Source organism: Macrobrachium nipponense, chromosome 3 (genome assembly GCF_015104395.2).
Source record: "Macrobrachium nipponense isolate FS-2020 chromosome 3, ASM1510439v2, whole genome shotgun sequence".
Lineage (NCBI taxonomy): Eukaryota > Metazoa > Arthropoda > Malacostraca > Decapoda > Palaemonidae > Macrobrachium > Macrobrachium nipponense.
The window spans coordinates 10916366-10927025 of NC_087202.1; the positions used below are offsets into that span (position 1 = coordinate 10916366).

The 10660-nt window shown below is 46.5% G+C and overlaps 1 long non-coding RNA gene across 1 annotated transcript in view; it reads right to left on the minus strand.

Annotated features, from left to right (window-relative positions):
* Nucleotides 1-10031, minus strand: part of LOC135221622 (uncharacterized) — a 32146-nt gene extending 22115 nt beyond the window's left edge. Inside the window, exon 1 of the long non-coding RNA XR_010316056.1 lies at nucleotides 9915-10031. This is a non-coding gene — a long non-coding RNA (uncharacterized LOC135221622). The remainder of the gene's footprint in view (nucleotides 1-9914) is intronic.
* Between the last annotated feature and the right edge of the window lie 629 nt (nucleotides 10032-10660).

Below are 10660 nucleotides of genomic sequence, written 5' to 3' on the forward strand. Positions count from 1 at the left end.
TTCATCTTCTGCTTGGGTTCGAGATCGGACTTCTCGTAGTTTATCACGATCCCTAGATCGCGACAAAACTTTAGAAGTCGATCCCTGTCCTGCAGCAACTGCGAGCGGGAGCTCGCCAGGACCAGCCAATCGTCGAGATACCTCAGAAGACGTATCCCGTGCGAATGGGCCCAAGCAGACACCAGCGTGAACACTCTCGTGAACACCTGTGGGGCGGTTGAGAGACCGAAGCAAAGTGCCCTGAATTGGTACACCGTCCCGTCGAAGATGGAAGCGCAGGTACTTTCTGGAGGACTGATGGATGGGTATTTGGAAATACGCATCCTTCAGGTCCACCGAAAGCATGAAGTCGTTCTCCCTGATGGAGTCCAGCACGGAACGTGCCGTCTCCATCTTGAACCGAGTCTGGCGAACAAATCGGTTCAGGGGAGAGAGATCTATCACCGGGCGCCAGCCCCCCAATGCCTTTTCCACTAAGAAAAGGCGGCTGTAAAAGCCCGGTGACCGATCCACTACGACTTCTACAGCTCGTTTGGTCAGCATGGTCTTGATCTCCTGCCGAAGAGCGTCGTCCTTTGAGGATCCCAGAACATATGTCTGCAGATGGACCGGGTTGGAGGTGAGGGGTGGCCGAGATTCGAAGGGTAGTAGATATCCCTCCCGAAGGACGTCTACTATCCAGGTCTCGGCACCGTAGCGCTGCCAAGTTGCCAATGGCTCGCCAGGCACCCCCCACTTCCGGCAGCTGGTGAGGGGGAACGCCGTTCCTAGCGTTTCCCACCTCGCTTCGACTTCTTCCCAGCACCTCCTCGGGGAAAGGAGGGCTGGGAGGAGGGCTGGTTACGGCCTCCTTTACCAGAAGTTGAAGCAGGAAGAGTCTTTCCTCGGGGCTTCGATGGAGCAGCCGTCTTAGCAGCCGAGGAAGCGCTAGCTAAACTCTTAGGCTTAGCCGCAGATGTACGAGGTTGCCCAGAAACCTTCGTAACTGCCTGGTGAACCAGACGGTCACTGTCATCAGTGCGCCGTCTTGTCCACCGCAGCGTCCACCATCTCTCCGGGAAAAGAGAGCGGAGGAACTCTTCATTGGTCCGTTACGTAGTCCATTTACCGCTTCAACGCCCGGCCCCCTTGGCTACTCGTCTAAGGACAGCGTCCCTACGACGGAGAACCAAGTTGGCCCACAGGTTTGCCGTCTGATGGGCGAGGTAGGAGATGGCCCTACCTCCAGACTGGCACAGTCTCCTGAAGTCGGGGTCGTCTTCGAGGGCAGCGCCCCCGGCGTCGGCCGCGACCTTGGATACTGTGAGGGACCACAGATCCAACCAAGAGACTGCCTGGAAAGCTGCCATAGCGGTAGCTTCCAGGCCCAGTGCCTCCTGCTGCGAGAACCACAGGTTCTCCGACAGGAGCTGCTGCAGGGACACACCTGGAGTTAGCCTAGCTATCTCCGGGTTAACCTGTTTGGGCGGTATTGGATCTACTGATGGCACGTAGAACTTCCGCTGTCGCTGCAGAGGAGGAGGAAGTAAGTAGCTTGGAAGACCGTCCTGACTTAAGTGAGTCCTCTCGTCCTGAGACGAAATTCTCCACCTGGTCAAGGACTGAGTCTGCAAGCTCCGATCGCGGCAGTCCCACCGTCAATTTTGGTTCCCTCTTCGGACCCCAAAATGACTCGAGCCGGGACGTGGGCTCAGATGGTGGTAGCGGCGATCCTTCCCCCCGGTCGTTGTGCTGACGAATCAGCGCAATAACCTGGGCAAAGTTCTCTGGATCTCAGGAGTCACAGCGTCCTGAGGAGTAGGACCGTTCCAGTCCCTCCAACAGGAGCAGCTCTCGAGACCCTCCTCCTTCAGAAGGAGGAACAGCAACAGACCCCTGACGGTCGCCTCCAACCACTTGCGCGTACGACCTGGCTGGTCCTAAAACCATGCCTGGTTCGTGCGGCGTCGTGGTCGGGATCGTGAGCGTCGCACCTCTCACGATCACTCCTAGGTACCTCGCTCTTCCCGGTGTAGCCCGAGGAAGTTGAAGGTATCGGAGAGACAGACCTGACGCTCCCCCCCCGCCCGTTCGCTGGCAGGACCAGCGTACGTGGGGGGCTGTAGCCGATCACCAACCCGCGGTGGGGATCGTACTGCAGGCCTGTCGTGCCGCTCACCTGTGGCGAGCGGCTCGACTGAGCACGTCGACCCGATCTCGTGCGTCAGACGAGCTGCTGCTGGCCACCGTCTCCGTCCGGTCCCTGTGGGAGCGGCGGTCAGGTGATCTGTCAGAGCTCGCTTTCGCGGTGAGACCGGTGAGCGTCCTCACGGCACGTCAAACCGCTGGTACCAGCCGAAGCTGGTGCCGTTGGTCGAGGGGACCTCTTCTCAGCCTCAACCCGTGGCCGGTCAGAGACCGTCACGTCAACCCGAGGTACCGGCTGGTCGCTACGAGAGCGGCCCGCTGGCCTGGCGAGCGTCACTTGCGCGACTCTCGACAGTCTTCTGCTCCGTGCCTCTGTCGTGACGGTGAGCAAGCTCAGGCGTCTTGACGTTGGCTGCACGGTCGCCCGAAGGAGAGGACCGTACACTCGGACCTTCTCGCGAACGAGAAGTCGAGCCGGTACCTGACTTAGCAGCAGTGCTACTAAGACCAGGCGCGGATGTACCAGCAGTAGCCAGCACATCCTTGGTCCCCGTCTTCTTCTTCTTCTCAGAAGAGGAGACGGCCCCGTTCCCGAGGGAACAGGAGGACCAGCAGAAGCACCCCCCGTCACGCCAGAGCGAGACGAGCCCTTCGAAGGTCCCGTAGGAGCCTTCTTAGGGGGGGGGAGGAGGCAGCCTTCTTCTTCTTCGGCTTGGAGGCCTTAGAAGTCGAAGGGGAAGAGGCGGCAACAGACGACGAAGAAGACGATGAAGACGACGACGACATCTTCCTCTTCTTCTTCCTCTTCTTCGTCAGCTCTCTCAGGACGGACGTCAGGTCTTCCATCCACGGAAAAGTCGGGCCAATTGCCGAAGCAACACGCCCCGACTGATCCTGTCCGGAAAGACCTGAGACCGGTGCAGACACCTCCATGACGAGACGCGACGTAGGGCAGGGGCCAGGCACGGCAGGAGCGGCAGGAACATCAGCAGCAGGACCAGCACCATCAGGACCAGCACCAGCAGGACCAGCACCAGCAGGACCAGCAGCAGCAGGACCAGCACCAATAGGACCAGCACCAGCAGGACCAGCACCAGCAGCAACATCAACATTAGAGTCCCGCACCGCGCGCTTCGTAGGAGCGGCACGAGGGGCTGGCCAGCAACACTCGCTGCAGGTACGGCAGGTACGGCAGCATAGTCCGGCGTCACAGGCCTCTCCATCTCGGCCAAACTCATCATTGGGACGTGCGGTAGATCCAGGGCGAACTTTTGGGGCAGCGAAAGTCGAGGGCGTCGGCAGCACATAAAACCCAGGTGGCGGCGGCACGCCCCTCTTAGGTACGGCAGCGATCGGCATTTGAATTGACGCCGTTGGAGTCACTGACGCAATGTGTTGCGTATACACCACATGAGGAGGGGCGGCATACGCTGGTGTTGACACAGTATTGGTCGTTGTTGTAACCACACCATGAGTTACCACTGCCGACCCCGCTAGCCGTTGAATCAAGCCCTGGATACTGGGGGCGCCCTGCAGTCCCAACGACGCCCACACCTGTCCAAGGTCGTCACTCACAGAAGGCACACCTGAGGGAGGAACAGTCGGGTCAGTTAGAGGGGCACCCTCACGCCTGGGGGAGGACGAACCCCACCCAGAGCGGACGGAAGACCCCGAATACAATTGCACATCCGGGTATCGGGCACCCTCCTCCACACTCGACGGATCGAGTGAGGAGAAGGACTCCGAAACCCCCCCCGCAGGGGAAGGCGCAAATCGTGGGGGCTGATCTTGGAGGCAGGAAAGGATGACGAGGTATCCGTAACCAAAGGAGTCGCTGGAGAGCTTTCCGACGACTCCTTGGTCGACCTACGCCTCTTCCTACCCTCGTACAGCACCCCACTGCGCCTCGGTAACACACTCTACGGGCAGCTGGTGGGCGCGGCGAAAGCTCTTCTTGATCCATGATTAATTAATCTTCACTCAATGAAAAATGAAAAAAGAGTACTTACAATTTCATTCAAGACCACAAACAAACCAGTCAGAAGAAATTGTAACATCCAAAGCACACGACGAAAATAGCGGGCAGAGCGATGACGAACACGTCCTGGCACACACGGCCGAAAGCAAAAGAGATTCTTCACCGCCCGGGCGCGCGGCGCGCGCACGATCGGACAAGCAGTTAACTACCGTTCTCCCCTTGTTCGAAGCTTACGACCGTCCCAGCTGCCGCTAGTTACCTTCCTATTGTTAAAGGACCGAGGGTTTGTATTACGTATCGGAACAACTGAAAAGTAAAGCCAGGTACAGATCCTCTCTCCTTACAGACTTGAAACCACTTGCCTCCATCCTTTTTGGATGACAACTTAATTAATGACAATAACCAAAATTATCCAAACCACAAAAACATATGATGTAATCATTAACAATCACAATAATGACTATATACATTCATTAGACCGTTGAAAGTAAATGATACTATTAATTTTTACACTTTAGCACCCTCCCACCCAATGATGTAATTACAGGTATCATAATAGTGAGCAAAGATTCATTTAAAAATATATTTTTTAATTTCATCACCACTAGAAATGCATGCACCCCAATTAACATTATTTAGCACAGCATACTACACTAACTACAAGGTTGCAACCAAACCTAACCTTGTATACAGAGTTCAAACCTGGTGGACCAGGGAGTGGGTTTTGCATCCCTGAACCTTCCAACCTATTACTGTATATCCTCATCTGGGTGTAACATTGAACACATTATCTCACTTTCATCAGAATTAATATGGGGATGTTAGAAGATACATCCCTGTATGTCCCAAAACCTGAAGTACTTACTAATTTGGTACCAATTTTATCAAAACACACAAATACTTTGGTTGAAATTTGGTAATGCAGGTGAAATATGGTAAACAAGACTTACACATCGACAGTATGAGGAATGAACCAAGTTTTTTCAAGATGGCCAGAAATCCAAATTCCCAACTGACTGGCGTGACTCAAGCAAAAGAACCGATCAGGCTTCAACTTTAACCACACACCCCCATTCACAGATTAAAGTAACAATGTTCAAAATATGTTAGACATCCTTACCCACAATGCACTCGGGGCAATAAAATCCAAAAGGGAGCATGATCACTGAAACATTATTGGGCAAACTAAGAAAAGCCAGAGCTGGTAACAATCAATTTAGCATGCTTCCTGTATTGGGTGTATAAAAAAACTTGCGCTTGATGCAAAAATCTCCAACTACCTAAATGAGACAGTATTAAAATTAAAGAGAAAAATACCAACCATACAATATAGGGTAAATCACCACGGCAGGCCAACCCTCATCACGGTGGACGGGTCTTATTCACTCGATATTTAATTGGTGAAACAAGAATACAATTGCAACTCTAAGCATACCATTAAAAGACTGAAGTTTTCTCTCAACATAATGTCGATATATGAAAGCCCCACACGAACTAAAATAAGCATGTGAGCTCTTCGTAAAATATGTTTTCAAGGCAGTTTTGAAATCCAATATGGCGGCTACGTTTTTCATGGAAGGTTCTCATCAGTGATGGCCACCATCTTTCCCCAGCCTTCCCAGCACTCATTTGAACAATGTTAGCGTATATATGTCCGTTTATTGATCTTATTTACCAAGTTGCAGTTGTAATCAGCACATTAAAACAACATTTGTTGTTCCTATATTAGTGAAAGTATGAAACTTCTTATTCCCGGGGTGTTATGGTTTGAACTGAATTCATTCTTACCTTGTAATCGGTGGTTTTTATCCTTACTGCCATCACAACTGAAACTCCTCAGTGCTTATTTGATTGTTATTATACACATTTTGGTCTCAGTTCACTCCACATTGCACTTTAAACCCGTTGCTGTTCCTGGTTTCTAAGCGCGCGCGCCATAAAACACAGTTATGAACAGCAGACACGACAGACGGAACTGCAGTTTTATTCCTAAACTGTTTTACTTTTATTTAGTTTAAATTTACTTTATTTAAAAATTTTGATTAATTACATGTATAATTAATCCCTTTTTTGCAACCAAATTACCCCGAAAAATTACAGATTTCTAAAGTAGATACAATCAAATGTTTCTAACGTTTTCGTACATCTGGCTGCCGAAAACCATAGAGGAACGAATACGGAAAAGTGCATAGAGGAACGACTACGGAAAAGTGAATTATATACATTTTTTTTTTTTGCTTTTTTCTTTTTGCTAGCACTTTTCATTGTTTTCAGTCTATATTAGAATTTTGAATTTCTTAATAATCATATGCCAGAAATAAATGTAACCTTAATGTTGCATGCTAAGAATGGCAAAATCATCGTTGCCACATTAGTGGAGGCTTCACACATACGCCGTTCCATTATTATAAACTGTTTTCCATGAATTCTAGTTGTCATAGTAATGCAATAATGATAAATTGCTTAATATTTATGTATATACTTCCAATACATAGCCTAATTTCACCAATTTCAACGCTTTGTGTGTAGTCTTATCATACCCAGTTTGGAGGTCAACACATACCGAATGGCAACAGAGAGAGAGAGAGAGAGAGAGAGAGAGAGAGAGAGAGAGAGAAGAGAAGGAAGCGAAGGAAGGAAGAGAAGAAAAATGGTGGAAGGGGGGGGGAGAGGGTAGGTGGAGCTTTATACGCGTGTTCGTATCCATTTCTGCATAATGGAGTTTTTGTCTCTTGGTACAAGGACAGTGTCGTTATTCTTTACGATTAGTGATTCACGATACCCTTATAAATTACGGCACTGGGTGTAATGCACTATAGCAAAATCTCGTTCTGTTACGAGTGTTCGTTACAGAAATAGGTATTGCCCAAAAACGTGCTTGCACTGTCTCTAAAACCCATAGTAGACATGCAGCTTAGTTGTCAATCAAGTTTTTATAACCAAGTATTTTTTACTACAAGCTAGCTATTGAATAAATTTGTATTTTTCTCAGTCAAAACATAGCCCCTCAATGCTAAAAAAACTTTCCTCTTTTAACGACTTTCTGGTCATTGCAAATTCGGCCCAAATAATTTCTTATGGTGCGAAAACAGACAAGAGGCCCATGGACCGAAACGATTGCGTCACACTACGGCGATAATCCAGCAGTAAAACAATCTTCATATATCCAAAAAGTAATAATAAAGATATATATGCCGCATTACGATTATAACAATTACATGTATAGCTGATAACAATCTGCATGAATAACTGGTAAACTGTTCTGCAATGACAGTTGAGTATAGCAATTATTTACAATAGGTACGAAAGTCAAAGATGTCGTGACGTCATAATACAGAACTTAAAAGAACGTTCTAATTCAGAAAAATAATTACTTAAATTTGAGTCAGAGTCGAGTACTTTTCAATAACGAATATTTCAAATTAATCATCATAAATATGTAAAATATTGATGTTTTACTACTTATTTAAAATTAGCTAAGAGCACGCTTCTCGTCATCTTCTACCAAAACAGCTGTTTACTCCTGGCTTCTTGTTGGTGAGAAATCGTGTTTCGATTGTTGTGATAAAAGTGCTCCAGCGTCTGTGGGTACAAGTGGTGTACGGATTTATCACAGGAAATGGAAAGTTTGTTGACACAAGCAACTCCGTAAACATCGAGATGGCGTCAATCTTCGAAACATTTTTAGTTGTAAGTAAAAATTTCTAAAGCGTTTTGGTGAGATTTCCACTGCCGTGGGCGCCACTTCAGTACCCTCTGTTTAAATCTTAAAATTTGGCCTTAATTTCTAACTTTGGAGAAAATACTTACTTCGAAAGGAGAGTAGAGTCTTTAGCTCCGTTTCTCACCAACAACAAGTCGCGACTGATTGCCCGCCCATCTCCGGTGTCAGGACGCGTTATAATGTACTTTTTTTGGAGTGGGTGGCAAGCGTTCGATTGTAGGTGGCCTGTTTGGCCTGCTGTGATGTTTTACCCTAATTCAGAAAAATAATTACTTAAAATTTGAGTCAGAGTCGAGTTACTTTTTCAATAACGAATATTTTCAAATTAATCATCATAAACATGTAAAATATTGATGTTTTACTACTTATTTAAAAATTAGCTAAGAGCACGCTTCTCGTCATCTTCTACCAAAACAGCTGTTTACTCCTGGCTTGTTTGTTGGTGAGAAATCGTGTTTCGATTGTTGTGATGAAAGTGCTCCAACATCTGTGGGTACAAGTGGTGTACGGATTTATCACAGGAAATGGAAGGTTTGTTGACACAAGCGACTCCGTAAACATCGAGATGGCATCAATCTTCGAAACATTTTTAGTTGTAAGTAAAAATTTCTAAAGCGTTTTGGTGAATTTCCACTGCCGTGGACGCCATTTTCAGTACCCTCTGTTTAAATCTTAAAATTTGGCCTTAATTTCTAACTTTGGAGAAAATACTTACTTCGAAAGGAGAGTAGAGATCTTTAGCTCTGTTTCTCACCAACAAGAAGTCGCGACTGATGCCCATCTCGGGTGTCAGGACGCGTTATAATGTACTTTTTCAGAGGGTGGCAAGCGTTGATTGTAGGTGGCCTGGTTGGCCTGCCGTGGTGATCTACCCTAACCACTTCTAATTCAACCACCAAAATGAATAAATGTAAATCTATGTTGATTAATTGATTGATTATTGGAGCACTTACAGATTGGCGGGCCCACTCGACCGCTGACCGAAATCGGCGGAAGAACACCAAAACCAATATGGCGGTGATACCAAAACAACAACAAACAAAGTAGGGAGCGACTAGTACATATCCGCGACGATCAATTTGTGTGTGCTGTCAGTAAGGCCGTGGCGGAACAGCGCTTCGCGCCTTATCCGCATATTTAAAGATTCTTGGCAGGCACGGCATGTTCTGGCAAGAGGTAATGTTGCGCTGCGCGCGCTAACCACAGGGGTTACAGTAAGGCTACTTACCGTGGCGGATGGATTTGGGTGTCGCGATACCAAAACAACAACAAACAAAGTAGGGAGCAACTGGCCCGGTAAAGTGTAAACAACCCTTGATTATTAAATTTAGGTTCTGAGGACCAAGCAGCGGAACCAAAATAAGTGTACCAAGTGTCTCATGCGTTACCTAACCTAAGAATTTCAGAAAGACTGCTGCTGGCCTAGGCTACATTAATCTAGGCACGGTATACCTAATGACAAGTCAAGGAAAATAGGCTAAAGGGTATAGTATAGTAACCAATGACAAAATACTCACAGGCAATTCTGAATTGGTTTTATAGGTACGCAAGAGACACGGCCGCCTTGGCACATGGCCAAATCTACCTACCTATTGAAGGTCACTCTGGTAGTAGTAGTACCTACCTATATAAGGCTCACACTGTCATTCCTAAAGGATCGCTCTCACCCTGTCTTTAAGCCTACACGGCCATTTGCCGGCCTTCATCTACTTAAGAATAGTACTCATAATAATAATAATAATAATAATAATAATAATAATAATAATAATAATTCAACTGCTCAAAGGATAACGTGTCTTACTTCTGGTGGCTGTCAATCAACACCAACTGGGCGAAGTTCCAAGCCAACAGCCAAGGCCTTCACGAAAGGCTCCCGCCACCCCCGAAAAACACGAGCCCTCCTTTCCCGACAAGAAAGTAAGAAAGGAAGAAAGGACTTTGAAGAAAGGTAAAGAAACCGAGGCCTACTTCAAGGGGGGAATTTGTCGGCCATGTTTCTTTTCACGGCTTAATTTCACACAAACGATCTTGATATATCATCCTTTCACCTAATTGGCGACATCTCCAGACGCGTCTTACTCTTACCTTTAGTCTTGAAGCAGAACGACGAAAACAGGTGTAGAACGACGTAGAGCGACGTAGGACGAAGTTTCCTTAGCTTTCGTGGACGTCATCTATCTCATCATCATTCTTCACTTCAAGTGAGGCTGGACAAGACACAAGACAGCTCTTCAAAATTCCCGAAATAACTTTCTACGTCAAAACCATCGTATACCATTAATCAAAATAAAAAATTGATCTGCAAATATGTTTACTCCTAAATTTTAACAGTAAAATGCAATTCTATAAAAATAGGGAGTTAAGCAAATGTAGATTTGTTTTTTAAAAGACTTACACAGGACTGGAAACGAATCTTGCATCTCGACAGTTGCCATTAAGGAAAGCTTTCGATGCTACTTGAACATATTTAATAAATAAATAAATAAATAAATAAATAAATAAATAAATAAATAAATAAACCACTTCGGAATGAATAACGTGAAGTTGAACTTCTTATAAAAGGAAAAAAACAGAATAAGTTATCAGCCAGATTCTTGTGGTCACTAGTTACACCAGGTAGAACTTTTTCTTTCTTGGGTGTTGTGACACCAGTTTTTAACAGACACAATCAAATCTTTCTTGGGTCGTAATATTCCAGATAAATAATAATGGATTTTTTTTATGGATTTTTCTCTTCACTAAATATTTTACTGTCATACACTTTCTTTTCGTTCATAATTAGGTCGTTGTGCTGATTTCTGGCTGCTCTATACAGTGGCCAATTTTTATTT